The sequence below is a fragment of the Meriones unguiculatus genome, chromosome 2, assembly GCF_030254825.1.
Source record: "Meriones unguiculatus strain TT.TT164.6M chromosome 2, Bangor_MerUng_6.1, whole genome shotgun sequence".
Classification (NCBI taxonomy): Eukaryota; Metazoa; Chordata; class Mammalia; order Rodentia; family Muridae; genus Meriones; species Meriones unguiculatus.
The window spans coordinates 128,994,936-129,016,847 of NC_083350.1; the positions used below are offsets into that span (position 1 = coordinate 128,994,936).

Below are 21,912 nucleotides of genomic sequence, written 5' to 3' on the forward strand. Positions count from 1 at the left end.
GTGGAAGAAAGACACACAGAGGTGAAGAGTGTTTCCCATGAGCACTTGTTACTCCTACCATGACACAATCCTACAAAGAACAGGTTGTGCTGACTCCTCTTGCTATACTCAAATCCTGCACACCTAGGAATGTTCTGGAGCTCTAGTACAAGTCTGTAATACCCATAGAGCAATTGGTAGGTCTGTGAGACAAGAGCAACTCAAACAAGAAAGTTAAGTGTGTCTATAAAATTAAAGGTTGTTTCTCTATTGCTGGGCCTTCCGGGGGGTGGGGCATGGGCACAACTCACAGGTGATTTTAACAGACCCCAAGTAGTCTACTTGGCATAGCACCGTGGAGCTGACCACCAGAGTACAGACTAACAGTGCCTAGAAAAAGAACGTGCCCTCTCACCTGAAGGGAAATCCATGCTTTCCGAATCCCCCTACGAGAGGGAGGCGGTGATGGAGAAAACACATTCTACCTCATTACCTTTTAGCTTTGAGAATTTAGACATGGAAATGTTCAGAATCCTCCAGAGAAGGAGGGGGAAAAAAAGTAATAGCTAGAGGCAAAGCCAAAGGTCTCTCGCGTCTATTAATGAACTTAAATTCATTTTCCATTCACACACTAGAGGAAGGAATCCATGTCAATGGATTAAGAGGCCCTGGAAAGACACTAAGATGGGTGAACATGTTCTGTTGTGAGATAATAAATAGTTTAGGCTTTGTTAGCTAGATGGTCTCTGCAACAGGTATCACAGAAAAAGAGCTGCCACCAGCAATACAGGCCACAAACGGGCGGCTGTGCCCAGAAAAAAAAAAAATGTCAATACAGGAACTCATAACATTTTCATGCAGCAAATCACTGGTTTTTATTTTATTTTATTTTTTCAGTCATTTGCAAATGCTAATGTCTGTATTATAAACAGGAATTTTGGAAAGTTGGGAACACAGGGACTTGCTCTGTTGCCCTGATGGGCTCCATATACCTACCTACCCATGAACTTGTGAGCTTGGGCTGCAGGTAGGCACCACTGAACCCATGAACACAGGCTGTAAAAACTGATCTCTAAGGCACAAAACTGGTATAGAAGACAGCTGCTCCCCTTGAGTCACTAGACTACGGCCGATGATGCAGCCTACAGTGTTGCCAGTTGTTCTAAGCCAACTCCGATCGGGTTGGTCATTCCCTTGCTTACAATCTTTCACCGTTTCTCCTTTGCCATAATGCCTGATCTCCACATGCATGTCATGCTGGCTTTCCGCACCTTCTGCCGTCTGCTTTGGAGGCTCCCTTTCCACACCCACCCCTAGGCTATGGCCCCAACTCACACGATTGAAACCAAGTTGGAGGCTCCTGGTTGAACACACCCTAAACCTCACCTCCATTGAACCAATGCTACCCTACCCTGCCATGCCATGGAAGGCCTTCTCTGTGAAATTCCTCTACAAGCTGCCCTATTAAAATCCCTCTCATTCCTTAGCACTGGATGGAGGCACCATGCACCTCCTTTGCATAAAGCCTCCCTTGTTTTACACGGCTGGAGTAAGAGTCTCGTAGATCACAGTTTATGGCTTACGTCTTGACACATAAATTAAGTAACTACCTTATAGGACTCTCACAAGGATTACATAATAAGGTAAGACAATGTTAATAAAGCCCGCCATGACATCTGAAATACAGTTGGAGTTCAAAATAAATAGAAGCCTCGTTTTTACCTACCCCTAAACTATAAATCCTCGAGCTGAATGCCACGTTTGACTTACTTTCACAAAACTTATAATGACCGCATGGACATGTTATATGCTTAATAAAACATTTATTAAACATAAGCTGAGTATTAAATATTTTCTCTTTTTTTGTAAAACAAAATCAATGCTTTTATTGCTAAAGCTAAGTGTGAGAAGGACTAAAAACCCAAGATTCCCTTGATTTTTCTAGCTGAGTTGGCTTTATGGTGTGGAAAATTATGAACCATGTGGCTTATACACCCAGGACCAGGAGTCAATTTGATTAGTCTCTAACTTTTATATCTGCAGAAGTTACTTAAATTTTCTGACATTCCGTTGTTTCTTTTATAAAACTGTCAATAAAATGTCCTGAAGGAACATTGTAGACTACCATAACACTACTTTCTATTTGGTTGACTTTTAGTAGATGTAGATTGAGAATATTAAATAGGACCCATTTATATTGCCAGCACTGTGAAAGAATCCTCAAAATAGTATGAGCCCAACTGAACTGAAAACTATATTCTCCCCATTATTTTATAAATGGAGAAAGAGATAAGCAATCTCTAGGTCATTCTTGTGCAAGGCAATTGAAGGTGTTCACCTACAGTCTCTGAGAGCTGATCCAATGGACAACAATCAACAATGGATAATACCCTCTTTAGCATCTAACCTCAGCAAACACTAAGAGCGAACATGAGCTATGACATCAGATCAGACTGGGAATCATGCAGCTAGCAGGCGGGACTTTAGAGTATGCTCTTAAATTCTTCCATGCTCTAGTCATGACTGTCATCTTTCTGAGTTAGCCTGTGATCTCTCACCTTCCCTCTCCAGTTTTGACTATGAAGGTACAGAGAGATGGTGATAGAAATGGTACTGCCCTGTGCTGAATGATGTACATCCAAACTAATGTGGCCCAGGTTCTCTCTCTTTCTCTCTCTCTCTCACACACACACACAAATAATAATAATAATAATAATAATAATAATAATAATAAAACCAACCACAGCCAACTTGGCATTGAGTCAAATGAGTTTGATCCTTGGAAAACTACCCCTCGCTACAGTCTCACCAAGTTCTCCATAAGCTGAATGTTTCATTAACAGGTTTTGCCTCGGTGACCAAGGAAGTGTAGAGTTTAGGAATGCCAATCTCTTAAATCATACAGTACAAAAAAAATTAATAAAATAATTCCATTAGCCTCACACAAAAGCCTATGTGCTATCAACTTGCAGTGCCAGGTGCCAGGGAATTCAGGTCTATGCCTATACTTTATCACAATTCTTAGTAATCACAAGATCAAGGCCAGCCTAGGTAAAATGGTGATTTTTTTTTTACCTGAAAGTGAAAACAAAACAAAACTAAATTAATAACAAATAAAGGGTGCTAGTTGTTGAACCAACAACTTACTAAAACTGAGATGCGCATTCTTACTGAATCTAATGGAGATTTCAGAGTAAATATGTTCTAGGTTATTCTGACATCTCATAGTTGATTCTTTAACTGTCCTTTGAGATGTCCCAGACTGGACAAGAACAATGAAGAAGAGAGCAATGAAAAGGAACTCCCACTTCACCTTTTCTCTATCTCTGAGCTAAATGACGCTTTGAACCCAAAAGATGTAGCTCATCACCTCAGTTCCCTCTTTCCTGCTTCATGTTCAGACAGCACTGGGAAGTAACTCGACCCCTTTCGGTCTTTCCTGGACAGAGGCCAAGATGAGGCTCAGCTTTCTTTGTTCGTGGGCTCTACAAAACCACCTACCACTCAGAGAAACTCTGACATGTTCTGAACTGGAAGGACAAATGAAATTGGCATTTTTAAATCAGAAGGCAAAACAAAGAGGTCAGAAAGACAATACTGTAAGATCAGGCACTTATCTGCATTCCCAGCGAACAAGGAGGTTCCAGGCTCAAAGAACTCAGCAATATACCCACTAGGTTTTCCTCCTGGGATTTGACTGTCACAAGAGATTCTTGCATTTCCAGTAGCATTCAGCAGATTTCACCACCTCCCCCCCCCCTTTTTTTTTCCTTGTGGGGCCAGCTACAGGAGGCGACTGGGCATCTGCCCCTTCTCAGTTGCAAAGGTTCTTTCGTGAGCAATGTAGGAAGACAAAAGCGCTCAAGAGGGTAGAACATCAGGGAACAAAGGGGCAGATCTACAGGGCGTTTCTAACATCTGTGCTTGTTCTGTACCGTGGCCAGAGGCAGAGCAGGAAGCAACATTTTGTCTTTTTAGCAACATGGCACCCAAGCTTAGTGGTTCATGCTCTTCTGAGTTCTGCTGTGGACAGTCTAACACGCAAAAGAGGGAATTGCAGGAACATATGAGACAGAAAGCCCGTGTGCTAGCTTTCAAGGGGCCCTTTGTCTGGCGGGTGAAACTTTGAGTATTATTTATTCACAACTTCTTTTAACTTTCTTCAGAACCCCACCCAAGCTTCTAATTCTCCAGCCATCCTTCCCGAGCCAAGGAATGGCTCTCGCCTTGACTCTGTCCCCACCAGACTTCTATCCTCCACTTTTACACTATTTGAACTCGACAGCAGTGTGCTTTGGCTGATTCGTCGGTATCATGAGGATGGGATTTCCGCCTTCTCGGTCCTTCCTGTCTTTGTACAGTTGTTACTTGCGTAGCTTAAATACTCTAAACGCTCACTAAGGGAAGTCTCGTAGGCCAATTCTGACGACCCCTGCTCAGATGCTACTCCAAGGGCATCCTGGCTCTCTCCCTCACAAATTATGTTCCTAGATGTTCTCCTTCCTGACAAGGCATGTAGATTCCATACTGTCCATGTGTCTAGCCAAAAGCAAAGACATTCTCGGCTGAGCACAGTGTGAGAGAAGAACTCCTCGGTGCCACGGTGGCTTTGACCTGTGCTCACGGCAGAAACAGAACAGGTCCATGTCACTGGCTGCGGTCAGAAACATCAGTGAATGAGAAGGGCGGCCCCTGAGCCGTAGCAGCAGTGCTTAGCCGTTATTACGTGAGCTAGTGAGTTAACTCAGCTGAGGGGTCTTGCTTTTTCTTTCTGCTTCTCTCCATGCAAACCGCTTTCTCTACCTTCTGTGGAATTTAGAAACTAAAGAACCAACTAGAGCTCATTCCTTCTGTCCTCACCTCTTCCTCATCCTTCTCTACTCTCAAAAGAAACAATCTGTGTCCAGTCAGTTGGGAGCCCACAATGGCTACCAGCGTTGATACAGCTAGGTGTAAGGGATCTATCTTACAAGTTATCGCTACTAAGCAGAAGTATGGCTGCTGCATTAACCAGGACTTTGAATACCATCTAAAGTTTGTGGTGAGGAATATGAGATGGGAGAAGTGAAAAAAGTTAATGATTATTTTGTTTTTAAACCTCAAATAGGTACACAAATGTCCCAGAGAAAGCAGATACAGGTCTCCTTTCTCCAACTCTGACAATACCCACAGCATATCCTCAGGTGATTTTTAGTACAAATATGCTTAATGATTAGAGTACTTTGCACACAGTGTAGAAGTTCATTCTCATGATATCAAAATATATTAATGTATAAATGAGCTAATGTACTAAAATTTACCAAGATATTTCTAGTCACGGGCAAATAAAATTAAAAAAAAAACACAGATGATACGCTTTCATGCTGCAATTTATTATGGCTGAACTATAACCTAAAGGTAAGCCTATCACACATGCTAAATGGAAGCACAAAAATAATTTGTAATAGGTTCTTGGAGAAAGAGGATTATAGTCACACTGCAACATTAATGCTAGTGCTGAATTCAAACCATTTTCCTACTGTATTAAATATTTCCCTGGGTTAAGAAGAGGCAGGAACCTGAAGAGTGAAGCTGGTGTAGCCTGCCAAATGCAAAGAGTGAGTGTGCGCTCTTTTTAAAACAGCTAAGCGATGGTGCTGGGAATAGAGGACCTCAAAGCAGCACCAAAAACAGACAAACAAACACACAAAAACGCACTATTGTCTTCTTAACAATCATAATTCTGTTTCTCTCAATGCAATTTTACATGTATAACACTACTCAATTAAATTGACAGTTGGACCCAAAATTACTCACTTGGCTGCTATGTGGCATTCTGCAAATCTCTCAAAACCCCCTACTTAAGTCTGTTTTTTTCTGAAAAGCACTTACCTTCTCTCTGGGGTGTTATGTGAATTAGGAGTCCTGGAGCCCACAGCGCCTAAGCCTGGTTAGCAGGTTGGAAGCTAATAGGTAGGATGGAAATGGGCCCTTCTTAGTTGCTATGGATACCTTAGATAGAAAGGATTCCTATTTGGGGTACTCATCAACCACTACTAGCACGAAATCCCTCATGCTGCTTGGACTTAAATATGGTCATAAATGTTTACTGCACATGTATGATATTCTAGAAACGCTCTAAAATGGTAGAGCTGTACTGTGGGAAAGTATTTCTCGCCTTTGCTGCATCTGCACTGACTGCTTTCCATCTAGAGAAGTAAAGCTTTCATTTTGTGATTCGTTTTGCAGAACTGAGCTTTTTCTTTTTTCTTTTTTTTTTTTTTTTTTTTTTTGCTAGGTTGCTAAAAACTGCTTAGCTAAAATTGGGCCCTAGTGCCATTTCTGTGGCAAACCAGCTCCCCTAGACAAACTAGAGCTTATAAAAGGTTTAAAACCCCCACACCGCCTGCTCCTGTGCAGAGTTCAGAATCTATAGCAGTCTGACAAGAGATTCCTCCAGGAAGTCATAGAGACTGTCAGGATACAGAGCTCCACAGTGCTGAGCTTTATGTATTTACGTGAAAACCTTCCGGGCCCTTTCTTCTGAACGGATCCTGAATCACAACTGACTTTTCTCAACATCTGATCCGTGCAAAGGAAGTATCAGTGATAGAAATATGTATATGTTAATCTTTGAGGTTTAATGATCCTTGAAGCCAAAGCGGTTAGTTTAAATGCACTCAGGATGGGTTACCCCTCTTCTCGGATGTTCGCTTCATACTGCAAGGAGGAAGGTGTGGGCGACTTGGGAGACCAGGGCTTGCACTGTGCCCTGTTTTGGCTTAACGACTTTAGTAAACCAACAGAAACACTCTATCCCATAAAGATAATTGCACAACAAAACTTTATCTTTTCCAGATGGCAAATGGGATGTCACTAACTGTGACTTAATGATCAAGCTCCCCCAGAACTCTTTCTAGGTCCATTTGCCTGCTCCACCAGCATGCCGACTCCCAGGGCGTACCTCAATAGGAAGCCTGGTCTCAATCGCTAATGAAAGTAGGAACCAACCCACTGCCATGAGCTGGGCATGGGTGAAGGAGGGGGCACAGATAAGAGGAGACTGGCGAAGATGGCCGTCGTCACTGGCAGCCAGCAAGCCTATCTCCTCTGTGTTTGCAGTCCTTTCCCTCGCCACTTTCTTTCTTTCTTTTTTTTTTTTTTTTTCAACATTCTTTTGGGACCTCTACCCACAGCCACAGCTTTGGCTCCTCCACCAATGACCCCAGTGTTTAAGTCTGGTTCGGCTCCTTTCCCTGAACTCCATCTATATGTAATCGGGTATGTAAGTGTTGCCTCTCTACCTAATATTCCATGGCCATTATTTTCCCACAGGGTTTGTTTGTTTGTTTGTTTGTTTTTAAACCCTTAGTTGAAGACTGGGCATATCTGTACCATATTTTTAGTACAGTTGTTTTTCTTATTTTGTTTAACCTTCTAGAATAAAAGTGATTTCTAACAGCTAGCTTTCTTTGTATACGTACCATACCAATTATTTTAAAATAGTATTCTCGTATCATTTCAGAAATGTTTACTTTTTTTTACAGCATGATCTACGAGTTTGCTACAAGATTCTGAAAACAGATGAATATACCCAATGTGTTTTTGTTAATACTCTTCAAAATTTGAAGTCATACGTTGTGAAATTAGGAAAATGCCTGATCATATTTTTTTAATATGTTAGCATGTTATCTTTTAAAGTATAGTTTATTCAGAAAAGAGTCACATGTTTCTTTACTGAATTTTTGAGATTTTGTTTACCAGGCTTAGAGAGATGTCTCAGGGGTTAAGAGCACTTGCTGTTCTTTCAGAGGCCCCAAGTTCAATTCCTAGCACCCACAGGCTGGTTCACAACCACATGTAATTCCAGTCCCAAGGGCTCTGTCCCTCTCTTCTGGCAGGCACACACATGGCACACAGATAAAATACCCGTGCATGTAAAATAAAATAAACATTAAAAGTTATCACAGATACAGAAACTGCTTAAATCATGTAGATAGATATATACATGGATGATACATAGGGAAGTAGATACCAAATACAGTGTTTTGGAAAAAAAAAACATATTTTCATAGTGAGCTGCATACAGAGAACAATGAACAAAATATAAGAAATATCTCCCAAATATCGCCAAGTGGTAGCTCTGTTTTCGTCATTGTGATCAGCAAATATTTTTCTGTAAATGCTCCCTTTCCTCTTCTCAGTCACCGACTAATGAATTGTAGTGACACGTCGCCTCCCAGCTCTGCGGAAGCACCTGCCACCGCGTCACCACTCTTCATCCTCCACAGCTTCATCTTAAACCTGTGCCCTGGAGCAAAGCCTAGGCGAGAAAGCCTCCATCTCTCTGTCTTTGAAGATTTTGTTCCTAACATCTGCTGCTTCCTATTTTGCAATCTCACTGAAAACAGTAGTGGCATTAATGTCACTGATATTTATGCTTCTAAGTGTCAGGAGCCAAGAGATTAGCAACAGCAGCTACTCTCCTGGGCACAGCAATTTAGTGACATAACGCTGCAGGAATATGTTTTTAAACCTTTCGGTTGCATAGTTTTAAGAAGTCATTTTGTGAGATTCGAGTACATGTTTTTCCCTCCTCTATTCAACAAAAGTGTAAGAAAGAGCTGCTATTTAATACCTTGATAGTAATCACACACACAAACACAATCCAAGGAAGGCTTCAAATATAAGACACGCTCCAAAATGATCATGGCAGCAGAAAATGAGCAATGCTGCGAACAAGGCGTTAGTGTGCACCTGTTTCTTCTGTAAGACTGCCCACCTCTGATTAGGGGAATCAGAAACATTTGCAGGTGAACTGAGCACATGATTTCTGCATTCACATTAGGAAAAGTTTTGTGGTGAGATGGGTGCTAGAGGCTGAGGCTGATGGGGGAAACAGAGGAGGGAAGGGGACCTGAGGGCTGAACACTTAAAGCTTCACTTGTGCTTTTTTAGTGCAACCTGTGTCTTGTGAGTTTTTTGTTGTTGTTGTTGTTGTTTTTAAGTCTTTCAGGAAGTCCAGCCTGTAGCTGATGCTTCATACATGTAGAATCGCTGACTGGGGAAGAGATTTAAAATGGTCCCCAGTGTGAAACCTCAGCAATGGAATTCACCTTTCTTCCTAAGATCAAGGGTGCCAATATTCTACGGCTGTGAAGATCTTCCTTGTTATGACCTTAATGAATATTTCTAGAGAGGCCTTAACTAATCTAAATTCAAATAACACGGCATGGTGGGTAATTAAGGTAGATACACAGAGCCAGCTTCTTAGAAAAACCACAGCGGAGCATGAGGCCAACATTCTGACTCAGGCCTGGTCTTCCAGCGGCTCTGCATTAAAGACTCCCCCTCACTACAATACTTAATATTCTTCTTTAACCCCCCCCCCCCTGGAATGTTGAATTACTAGGCTGTATATTACTCCCTTGCGGATTCAACATGTAAAGTTATAAGCATAAGGATGCCTGTTAAATATCAGAGGAAGATCGAAGAGGCTCAGAAAGGTTACAATGGGGTGGGTGCTGCTGTACCTGATCCTTTTCATTCTTGGAAGGTGTTATTCTAAAAGAAAATAATCACCACCAAAAAAAAAAAAAAAACCAAAAACAAAAACAAAAGCAAAAAAAACAGAAGATAATGTCTTACTCCCTTCAAATCACATGTGAAACCTAGGTTTTACTTGCAGAAGAAAACAAAACAACAACAACAACAAAGTGTAAACAGATCACTAGGTACAATACTTTCAAACCTCAGACCAAGGCAGGAATTACCAAACCAAACTGCTTGCTTGCTTCCTTCCTTCTTTCCCTCCTCTCTTTCTTTATTCTCTTTGTGAGAAAGAACGGCTGAGAACCGTAACATCAGTCATACAGCACACAGCTTGCCGGGGGAGGAGTCAAATGGCGGACTTATGCTTGTGCGGACACACATTCAGTTTCTTGACTTGGTACATACTATTGGACACAGCATCAAACCATAAAAATAACTCATATGTCTGTTATGTTTTTCCATTTTAAGCTTATAATAGCAATAACGACCTCAGCAAAAGACATTTCCTTGGAATTAATGGCTGGCTGGGAGGCAGAGCCAAGGGCCACTGGTTCTTCCCAGCTGGTCATTAATCCCCAGGAAATGCCTGCACCTCCATCATTATTGCTAAAGCACCATTACAGAAAATTCTCACAGTTCCAGAGTATGGAAATCTGAAGCTATTTTGCAAGCCCACAGTATTCATGTGAGTTAATAGGCCACCACTGAGCACAGCACACGTAATTATCAAGATGACAGAAGGGAAAATATTGTTCTCCTAAGCCTGTAAGATTATAGGAAATGGGGGCTAGCCTTATGGGAAGGGTATGGTTGAAGCTAAACCACATTAATTTAAGGGGAGATTAGAATCACATATATAAAAGTTAGTGGGAAAAAAAAGACAAGGCAATTTACTCCTATTTACTCCTAGTCTTAAAATATTTTTAAAAGATTCAAATTAAGGTTTGTGTATACACACACACACACACACACACATACATATATATATATATACATTTCTTCCTAAACTAATTACATAATGTCAAAGAGAATAATTATGAGCACAAAGAATTTTATCCAACCAGTGAAGTTTAAAGGGATGAATGCAGTTGAGAGTGGTAGGTAGGTAGGATTTCTTTATTTTTAATGTTTATTAAAATTTATAGGCATTGACCATTAAATATTTCATGCACACATTTTGTTCTGCACTTTCTGACTACAGAAGCAAGCAAACAACAACCTGAAATTCTGCCTTTTGTCCTAACCAGAGGCTTAGCATATGAGAAAGAAAGTTGAAACCAATACATTCCATACTATCATATTTAGGTATCTTTTAAAGAACACAAAAGCTTACAAGCTTTATTAAAAATAGAAAGTAGATGCTATTCGCTCCCTGCTTTTAAAACACTGGGCTCAACAGACAGTTCAAAGGAAAGAATTAACCCAAAAATCACACCCCAAAGAGCCTGTAAATTTTTCCAGTGTGTTCTTGTAACAAACTGCAAATGTTGGCCATGGTGCTTTAAATTTAACAAAAACCCTTGTACATTTTCCTCATGAGTTATAGATACCTGCCTTACTCTAAAATGAGCTCGAAGCTGAGAAGACCTGTTACAGGTTAAACTGCATCCCTACAAAGATTGGTTGAAGTTCTAACCCGCTTTGCATCTTCTAAGTGAATCTTTATATGGAAATATGGTCTCTGTATACATAGTCAAGTTAAGATGTGGTTGTTAGGGTGGGCCCTACTCAAATATGGCCAGGTACCCTTAAAAAAGAAAAAAAAATTCTCTAGACACATTCCTGAAGGACGTCCCGTCGCAACATATTACAGAGTGGTTACTTAAAAGCCAACAAACATTAATGATGGAAATTATTCTCACCTAGAAACTTCCAGAGTATGACGCCTCACACCTTTAATCCCAGCACTAGGGAGGCCAAGTAGGAGGATCACTGGGAATTGAAGGCCAGCCTGGGTGACCATGTGAGATCTTGTCACAAACAGGAGAGACAGAGAGAGAGAGACAGAGAGAGAAAGAGAGAGACACAGATAGACACACACACAGTGGGGGGACAGAAAGAGGCACACACAGAGACAGAGAGAACAGGTCAGACTGGCTTTCTGGGAGAGCAGCGTGACCCTGTAAATACCCAGATGTACAATTTCTACTTGCCAGAAATGCGATAGAGTAAGTTTCTATTGTGTGAAGGCATCCAGGCATGTGGTACTTTGTTACATCAACCCTTGGAAAACCTAATACAGGACGGGGGGTGGGGGGGAGGAAGAATGAGTGCGCCAACATTACAAATGGGAAATGGAGGAAAGTTAAGCCAGCAGATGAAGCCATTCATTAGGGGGGAAAGCAATGGATTGGAAGTCAGGAAACCTGGTTCCTGTTGGGATAACGAGGCTCGTGACCTGGAGCTGGACACTTAATTGCTCTCTGCTTTGACTTTGTCACCTGCGCAACATGAAAGGCTGGGACTCCATAAGCTACAGACCAAGTCCAGGCTCATATATGGGGAGGGTGAGCACCAATCCCAGCAGCATTTTAATGCTTTCACGGTTCAAGTTTTGGCACCGTGCGGGCCTCCGTGACAGACAGCGGGACACAAGAACACAGCTGCCATCTTCACCTGCCACTAGCCATGTCCATACCAGCAGTCTACACACACTGACGTGAGCTAGGTAAGAACCAGAGAAACCTGCTGTAGGAATGACAGTATCCGGCTCTGTACTCTCTTATCATTTCTGTTCTTTACAACGTTGGTTTTGCTTTTGTTTTTTTGTTTGTTTGGTTTGTTGGTTTTGGGTTTTTGTTGTTGTTGTTGTTGTTGTTTTGTTTTTTGTTTGTTTGTTTTCCTACAGTTCCAAGATTCTCTGAAAATGTCTCTGGCTAATTCAAAAGTGAGCTCTTATTTAAGTAATCTTTTTCAAAAAATAAGAAATACCTTCTTTTAAAGTGCCAGTAGGTGAAGTATCAGCCCAAAGAGAGGAATGTCACTCTCTCAGGACAGCGCGGAGTGGGGATTTAGGCTCCAATAGGGCACTGGACCCAAATGCAACGACATATTCTCTAAAAAGCCCCAAAGGAATCATTCTTAAGAGTCCGTTCATTGGTCAAATATGATCACTGTCATCTAATTGCTGAGACCCCAGGCGTGACCGCTTTTCAACCTAGTTTTTCTCAGAGTGAAGATACTTAGCCAGAGACAGGCCTTCACCAGGTTTTGCCCTGGTGTGTGTGTGTGTGTGTGTGTGCGTGCGTGCATGTACAAAAGATGCATGCATACGTGTGTTTACGTTAAGAGAGATGTTTGCCATTTTTTTCTTCGTTGTTTATTTACATATCTGTTTTTAGCTGGAGGACCTCCTGCCCTGGCAGCATTATCTGGCGGGGGGGGGGGTATTCCTAACAGAGTCATGGTGATGAGGTTTTACTGCCGTGCACTAGAGACTAGAGACTGGGATCGGTGACCAAAGTACAATGAACACAACAGTTTGCCCAATGAATATCTTTGTGGACATACAAAAGGTCTATGCAAAACAAATAGAACTTCTGGTTTAATTCTTACTCATTTATTTACATATTTGTTTATTTGGTGCCCAAATAAACAAATCAAACCCAAGGCTTTGTCCATGCTGTGCACGTGTTTGGCCTTCTATATTCTATTATCTTTCTGACGGGGAGTAAATGTATTTGCCCAAACTTCAGTGCTCTGAAGACATATTTGAACACATCCCAAAAGACAAACAGGTACTCAGCCAGGCATGGTGTGTGTGGCCTCAGGAAAGGCAGGTGCGGTGCACTCCTATGCCAGCTCCCCTTCTTGGCCTCTCAAATTGGCAGGGCGCTCAGTGCAGTAAAGTACAGGTTATGCCAGGCAAGTCAGAAGCTGCGTGCCAAGCCCACCTCTGGTTCTGCTTGGCCTCGCCAGTTATTCAGAACAAGGGACTCTGACAGGGCACCCTTCCAGCCACAGGTAGGAAACGCAGGCCAGAAGCCCTCTGCGAATGCTTCTACCACCAGGCAACGCTCTGGAATACTTAAAGACATGACGTGTCTCCCTGTCTGCCATCACGAGGTAAGCTGAAAATTCTCAAGCAACTGTCTTAAAAGAAGACTAATACTTCTGATGACAGATTTCCGAACTTATATGTGTGATAAAAACTGTTTGTAACCTCGTCTCTACACAGACACACACAGATAATTACACGTAAAACTGGGAACCCGGAGTGTTATGGTAGGTTTGGTTAACAGCAGCATCCTAGTTGAGCTAGTGTAACTAGTGTGTATGGGCCAGAGCACTGTTCAGTAGCAGAGGCTGATCCCCAGAGATGCAAGGAAAACAGGAGCGAGAAGAAGTCACCAGGGAAGGGAACTAGAGAGAATACACAAGGTGTTTCTCACAACTGCATGTGAGTCTCCAGTTAGCTGAGGAGGGCAAGGAGAGCCGGTTGGATTTTGTAATAAAGAGAGGGGACAAAGGAAGGGGCAAGAATGCCACTTTATTTTAACAAATATGTACAGGTAAGGCTATCAAAAGGTTCTCTTCTGATTCAATGCCTTCCTCATCTAGGAACCTGGAGGGATGGAAAGGCCTTTTCTACTGGCCTTTGTGTGTGGGGGGGGAGGGGTTAGAGGTGGATAAAACACAAACACTACAGGCAAACCACAGGAGGTCTTAGAAGGGAGACCCCCTCAGCTACCCTCCACAGAAAGTATCTTCAACTACCATGATAGCACAGGCAGCTTAGAAATGCTACACTAAGTTACAACTCGTTCATCCTGACAAAAACCTCATTAAGACGCTTGACCCCAGCCAGCCCAGTTAGAAAGCCAGGGCAATGACCCCTCCTGGGTTGACTGACTTGAACTGCATCCACACTCGTCTGCCTCAGCTTCATCGGTGAATTTCAGTCAGGGAACCTAAGGCTCCGGGGGAAGTTCTCAGATTTGAAGGTTTCTACTTCATATTCCCAAAGAGACAGAAAAACAACTCAATTTATTGAGCGCTCGCTATGTGCCAAGCAGTGTGCATTTAACTGCCCAGAGCAGGAAGGGTGGGCCCCATGTGTGGTGAGGATACAGGCTCAGGCCCCAGACATAACATCACCATACCACCCTGCCTGCTCCGAATCACTGGCTTGGGAGGCCAGAAACAATTAAATGATTCAATGGCTACGGTCGTGGGCAACCATGGAGGAAAAGCTCTCGGGAGAACAGCCCTCCCAACTCTCTTAAGGACAGCTGCCTCCAATAGGTGGTTCTTCCAGGATACAGGACCAGGCAACACAACCTGCAAGGACACTGAGCCAAGTTCTGTTTAGAACACTCAGATGTATGTATGTTCAGGGTCGCAGTTAATGGGAAGTGAAACTGAGTTGAGGCAACAAGACCAAAAACATACACACAGGTAGGGCGCCTGTTTTGTGAACCCTGGCTGTATATTTAATCGATTTAAAATATATAAAATAGCACGTGTAAAAGTCCCCTGAGTGTTAGAATGCTCACTCTCCGTCCTTTTCTCCCCAGTTTAAGTCTGTGTGGTTCAGCTGAAGGAGTCAGCTTGAAGTCCACCGTTCTTCTACTCGGCAGATCAACCTTCCTCCCAACCTTCCCACTTAGAGTAGACCTCTGCAGACATGGCTATACTCTTTGCTGTCTGGAGCCCCTACAACTGTCTAGTCACTTTTACTCTAAACAACCGTTAGTGGACCAAGTAAAGTGTCCTTCTTCTTCCTGTATGCGTTGACCACATGTTCTTTTAGAGAGAGCGTGGCAGTTGCATCGTAGAAGGTGAAGCCCTACAAGCCTTCTTGGCACGTTCACTCCTCATCTCTCTGTCCCTTCATTCCCACTTACCTCACTTGGTTCTTTCTAAACATCACCCAACTCCATAAAAACAGCACCTTCAATGTCAGAACTTTAACCATTCAACAACAAAAACAGGTAGAAATGGACTAAGAGTTAATGCCTCAGAAGTTCAATGGAGGGGGCTAGTGAGGTGGCTCAGCAGTTAAGAGCACTGGCTGTTCTTACAGAGAACCTGAGCCTGATTTCTAGCACCCACAGGATGGCTCACAACTCCAGTCCAGGGGACCTGATGCCCTCTTCCAGCCTCTGGAGGTACCAGGCTCACAAGCAGTGCACAGACACACACATAGGCAAAACAGCCACACACGTAAAACAAACACCTTCTGTGGAAGATAAGGATGAGGCTGAAGAGCTTGAGCAAAGTTTTAAAATCTACATGTGTGGCCAGATCAAGTCCATCCTCCTGTTGTGAATTATTGTTTTAATTGCTGAGACTTACTGCCATCTCTTTATGATTTTGCGTTCTCTGTGAGTTGTAAATTTTCTTCTTACCTTACTCTGATCACAACCCACGCAGGAAGAGACAGAAGGGACAGCTGTTATCCCCACATCAGATGTGAACAGGCAGGCTGCTAAGTAACCTGTTCAAATCATAAAGCTAGAAACTCATTAAGTCAGAAGCTGGGCAGATAAAATTTTCATCTCAAGTGCAGTGTACCATCTAGCTTAACTGACAACCGCATCAGTTAATTAGAAAAACAAGACTCATAAATGTCTGGAATGCTACAGAAAAAGAAAAAGGGATTTGATGCATTCCCACAGTTTCTAACAATAATGACTCAAGCAACACCATTTTGAGTAGGCACATTAGCTAAAACTACAAAGGTATCGACAATTTCAGGTCCCAGAAGAAGCAGCTTAGGTTCGGGAATGTGACAGTAGCCTAAGATTAGCAAACAGAAGGGGCTAGACTCAACTGCAGCCTGCTTAGGTTGTACAAAAGGCATATACACTTTGAAGGGGCCAGCACTCAATCAGCACTTGATGAGCAAGCATGGTACTCTGAGCTTGATCCCTGGAACCTATATATAGAGGTAACAAACACACACAAGAATGTATAGGTTGCCCTACCCTGAAATGGAAGGAAACGGGCTAAAAAAAAAAACCATAGAAGGAGAATTTGGGTTGATTGCATGGAAAGGTAGTTAGACTCGTACAGCGTGGTTGGGACCCTCATGAAATTTCATTTCTAGATGGCATTTTTCAGGAACACATTGCTATTTCCTCCCAAAGATAACGTTATGACCGGAAGGAATGTGGGAATTTTCTTAGGCCTGAGATAACTGGTTAAATTAAAAAAAAAAAAAAAAGCCACAAAACTCCTAAAACTTCACATATGTTGAAAACCTATGCTTGCTTAGTGGGTATTTTTGGATGTCAGCATCTCGGAAGAGGAAAGAGGGTCTCCATGTGTACTTTAATGTAGTTATTTCCTAGACAGTGAATTATCATTTTGAATACATGATATAATAATCCCTGGCAAAATGTCAGTTTGTAGAAGAGTTTTAGTCCCCATGTCTGACGTAAGCTAGAATTATCTGAGAAGATGGAATCTCTACCGAGAAAGCGCCCCTGCTAGACTGGCCTGTGTGCAAACTTTTGGGGGCATTTTCTTAGTGACTGATGTGCGCTGGCCTAACTCACAGTGTGTGGTGCCACCCCTGGGCTTGTGGTCCTGGATGGTGTAAGGCAGCAGGCTGAGCAAGCCACGAGGAACGTGACAGAAAGCAGCACTCCTCCACAGTCTCCACTCCAGTTCCTGCTCGGAGTTTCCGCCTGACTTCCCCGAGTGATGGACTGCAAGCTGTAAGATGAAATAAGCCCTTTCCTCCCCGATTCGATTTTGGTCGTGGTGTCTTACCATCACAATAGAAAGCGTAAGGAAGAAAGCCACAAGAGAATTCCTCACACTGTGTCTATGTACGCAGACTCTCTCAAGTCTACACAGTCTGTGTGCACTGAGCCTATGTCCTATGAACCCAGCAATGCACAAAGTCATTTGTTTTATCATAGGCACCAGAAAACTGTATGAGACAAACAAACCTAGCGTGAATTAATCCTCTAAATACTAAGGACCCTTAAGATCCTTCCACGGTGCAAGCGGATAACAGGCAGATTTGCTTATCTGCAGAGCAGCTAACTTTTAAGAATGATCCCAGCTGACCTCTACCACAAGTAACGACCACTGCCTCCCTGTGTCACTGTAAATTCTGCAAGACACCCATGAAAGGTTTTTTTTAAAAAAGCATTGTTGACTGATTTTTCTCCTTTTTCTTTATTTTCGTAGCAGTAACAACACGCAAGGGCAAGGGAATGGAACACAAACAGGGCATCAGAATTGAGTTTCTGTCAACACGAGGAACTACCTTGGAAAACTATTTTGTGAGGTTTAAACCAACAGCGAGCTCTTCTATTTGAGGAGTGACCCAAAATTGGGTCAAAAAGTCTTTTCAAGAGACTGTGCTCAGATCTATTTTTGAAAGCGGAATACCATTTCCAGAAGTGAAGAGACGGAGGCAGTAACATGAGGCAAAGCAGTCAAAATTCTTTGGGGGGGGGAAGCCTATGAAATAGAGGTGCCACCAATTCATTAAGCAGCAAGGCATGGGTTAGCATTTGAAACTATTTGGAGGCCATGACTACAGGTTGTGTGCCTAAACCTTGTGTAATTTCTTTAAAAACATAAACTACCAGGTTAAAAAAAAAAGAATGAGAGAGAAAAAGAAAAGCCAAAGAATGAGATTTCATTCTACATTCACTACTGGGAAGCAAATATTCAAAGAGCTTGCTTTATAGCATAAAGTTTATGTATACCAAAGAAAAACTGTATTCTCGTCACTAAATATTAGTTACACACTACAGGCCTGAAACAGAACTAAAATCAAGAACTACAGTGTAATGCACAGATGCTTGTTGAACAACTTTTTGATAAGCTTTTTCTGCAGGCACAGGACTGGGGGCAGGTGACAGTGAGAGGCTTGCCTTTCTAAAGTGGATATCTGACTCCACGAAGTCTACACTCGTCTAACCCAGGTCGACTCTGCTCAGTTCTCTCCTGTCTCCATCGCTAAGGGTGAGAAGATAAATACAATCTGCCTCTGACCTGCAATGAGCTCATCTTTAAGTACAAAGGGTGTGACTATTCAGACATACACAAAGCACACAATTAGGCTTCCTTAAGACCTGGTAATTAATTAAAGATGTAGCTTCATAAACACAGAAATCAGACCCAGGGAACACAAATGACCCAGGGAGATGAAGGTATATTGAAGTGATATCTAAGTAGAATTATCCTGGCCTTTCTAATTCCCCTTTTTTCTCCATAGACCGTGGAATGGACTGGGAACGCCTGTATTAAGTACATGAAATGTGTCATGTTTTGACAAATCAAATTGCACACATTTGCTGCTGTCTGAATACCTGCTGTGGTGACAGTGGGAAAATACAGCACTACCCCTACCACCATACCAGCAAGTCATACATTATGTATAAAGAAAGGTCCATTAAAATTATGGGTTTCCTTTTCAGATTCCCCAGGCTAAGCCATCTCCCATCTCCTTTGTCGGTTCTTACCTCCCCAGGACTTGGCACATGTTTGAAACCATACTACTATAAGAAGACATTAACAAAATGTTTGGACAAAAACAAAAACAAAAATGACACAATCCCAGAGTCTTTGAGTTGGAGCCCTGGGAATTAAAGGTACTTCCAAGCAGGAGATAAACAGGCAAATGAAAGAACAAAGACAAGTTTTAGCAGCCTCTATCTCAGTGCTGCTTACAGAGCTCACTGTGTTCAAGCTCCATTTTTCAGTGATGTTACTGAAAACACTGTAGTAGAAATAACCACGTGGACCTCTTTTAGACACCCAGTTAAGGTCGTCTTCATACACACATCAGGCTGTGCTGGTGGTGCATGCCTTTAATCCCAGCACTTGGGAGAAAGAGACAGGCGGACCTCTGAGTTTGAGGCTAGCCTGATCTACAGAGGGAGTTCCAGGATAGACACGGCTAAAAAGAGAAACGCTGTCTCAAAAAACTAAACCAAAACAAAACACAACAAAACAAAACAAAACAAAAAACCCAAAAAACAAAAAAACAAAACACATTAGTACATGATTAGAGCATGAAAGCTCTGTAACTGTGTAACAACCAAATAAGACCATTTCAATATCACAGGACAATCTCATGTTGCCTGAATTTAAAGAATTGTTATTCCGCAACCCAAATCCAGTGTAGTAACAGATTTCTTTGAATTTAAATATGGTCTTAGATCTAGTGTGACATGTAGCTACTGATCCACGTTAAGGAAATAGTCATGAAAGGGTGATTGTGTTCACTGTAGAGTCCTGAAAAGAGGCTTCCTATCACCAAATATATCTGGGCACAGGGTCCCTTCTGAGACTGACATTCAACCAAGGACCATGTATGGATATAACCTAGAACCTCCACTCAGATGTAGCCTGTGGTAGCTCAGTAACCAATTGGTTTCCCATAGTGAGGGGAACAAGGACTATTTCTAACAGGAACTCAATGACTGGCTCTTTGGTCTCCCCACCCCCGAAGGGAGGAGCAGTTCTGTTAGGCCACAGAGGAGGGCTTTGCAGCCAGTCCTGAAGATACCTGATAAAACAGGATCAGATGAATTGGGAGGAGGTCCACCCTATCAGTGGACTTGGAAAGGGGCACGGTGGAGATGAGGGAGGGAGGGAGGGACTGGGAGGGAATGAGGGATCAGGACACGGCTGGGATACAGAGTTAATAAAATGTAACTGATAAAAAAAAGAGGCTTCCTATCTAAGCTGCACAATCCTATTTCTTACGAGAACAGGTAAATGCTATGCATGAAACAAGCTTCATTGTCATGGCTGCATTCAGCTTTTCCTGCAGACAGTGTTTGGGATACAGTCCACTCAGGTAATCTGAAGACCTTCTGTTGGGCATGATTTCCAGGCTTCTTCCCACCAAGCCTTTCACCAGAGTTGGCCCCTGTTCTTGCTGTCATCCTGTGGAGGTGCTAATAGTGAAACGCCAAAGGGTGACAATAGGGAAAATAAGGCAGAGGAAGGGTCCAAAGGCTCTATCATCATCAGGCTCAAGTCACCTGTCCCTGGCTGATAGAGCTGGCTCTATTAATAGGGGATTTTCTGTCTTGCTGCTAATAATAATAATGCATGGCACTCATTACTCACAGACAATGTTTCTACAAGGTCCTTAAGTATGAGAAAATGCATGAATAAACAACCTGCCCAAAGGAGTTTAGATCACAGAGTGCAGCGGTCCTTATTTCAGACTGGAGTACAGAAAGGAGGTTTGATTTAAGGCTATAAAATGTTAAAGTTTGAGTGTGTGTGTGTTTTATGTTACACAAGGCTCTGCACAAAACAGTGAAAGCGACCATAGTGTATAAATAAAATCAATATGGCACCTTTTTCTTTTTTCTTAAGATAGCCTCTCCCTATGTAGCCCTGGGTGGACTGAAACTCATGGAGATCTGCCTGCCCTTGCTTCCCAAGTGCTGGACTTAAAGGCCTGTGCCACCATGCCCAGCCATGACACTTTTGCATTTTAATTAGTAAGTACGTGAAAAATATATTTGCTTCACCGACGGTACTGTGGTAGTTTTTTTTAACTAAATAAAATCATTTTGTTGTAACGAACTCGGAAATAAAATGTGGAACAGTTAGATGAAGATTGCCATTCAAAAACTGTCCCTCTTTGAAACACTGTCCATCTTGGTGAACACCCATATTTTGAGAATGGCCATCCCAAAGCCATGGAACTTCACCTGGAATTTTACACCTTATTATCAATTGCATTTTTATTCACTTCTCCAACACAAGAGAAAAAAAAACTATTCCGGAGTTGAAATGATATTAAAATATTAGCTTTAGATAGAGCCTGTTTCGTGACTCATATGCTCTTTTGCCTACAAAATTTCTCCATCTCCATCACCCAGTAGCTTGGTCTTCTTTCTAAACTTTAGACTATGCCCACGCTTTCACCTGTTTACATGTACTATCTGCATTACAGGCTAGGGTCTGAGTATGAGAGAGAACATGAGTATGTTCTCATGAGAGAAAATCTGAGAGATTTTCTTTCTCAGAAAGTATGAGAGAAAATCTGAGTATGATTTTCTTTCTGAGTTTGGGTCGCCTCACTTAATGTTATGCTCTCCAAGCCTATCCATATCCCTGCCAATTCTACGGCGTTGTTTTTCTTTTCAACTAAATAATACTCCATTGTGTAAATGTAGCACATTTCCATTACCTACTCATCTGTTGATGGACATGGAGGCTCGTTCCCTCTCCTTGCAATCTTAAGTAGAGTGGCAGTAAGTGTGGGTGTGTAACTGTCTCTGTTGTAAGATATGGAATTTTCTTGTGCAATAGCTGGGTGCTATGGATGTTCTGCTTCTTTTTAAAGCAGGTTATTATTGCAAGTTGTTAAGGGAAAATGGCCTTGCTTTTACAGATTCTATTCTGTTTTATTTTGTTTGACGTTGTACCAAGGTTGTTTCTCCCCCTCCTACTACAAACTTAAAA

At 42.2% G+C, this 21,912-nt stretch overlaps 1 protein-coding gene across 1 annotated transcript in view; it reads right to left on the reverse strand.

Moving 5' to 3' along the window:
- Hmga2 (high mobility group AT-hook 2) overlaps positions 1 to 21,912 on the reverse strand; it is a 119,390-nt gene that overhangs the window by 78,061 nt on the left and 19,417 nt on the right. The gene's annotated exons all lie outside the window — the stretch shown is intronic.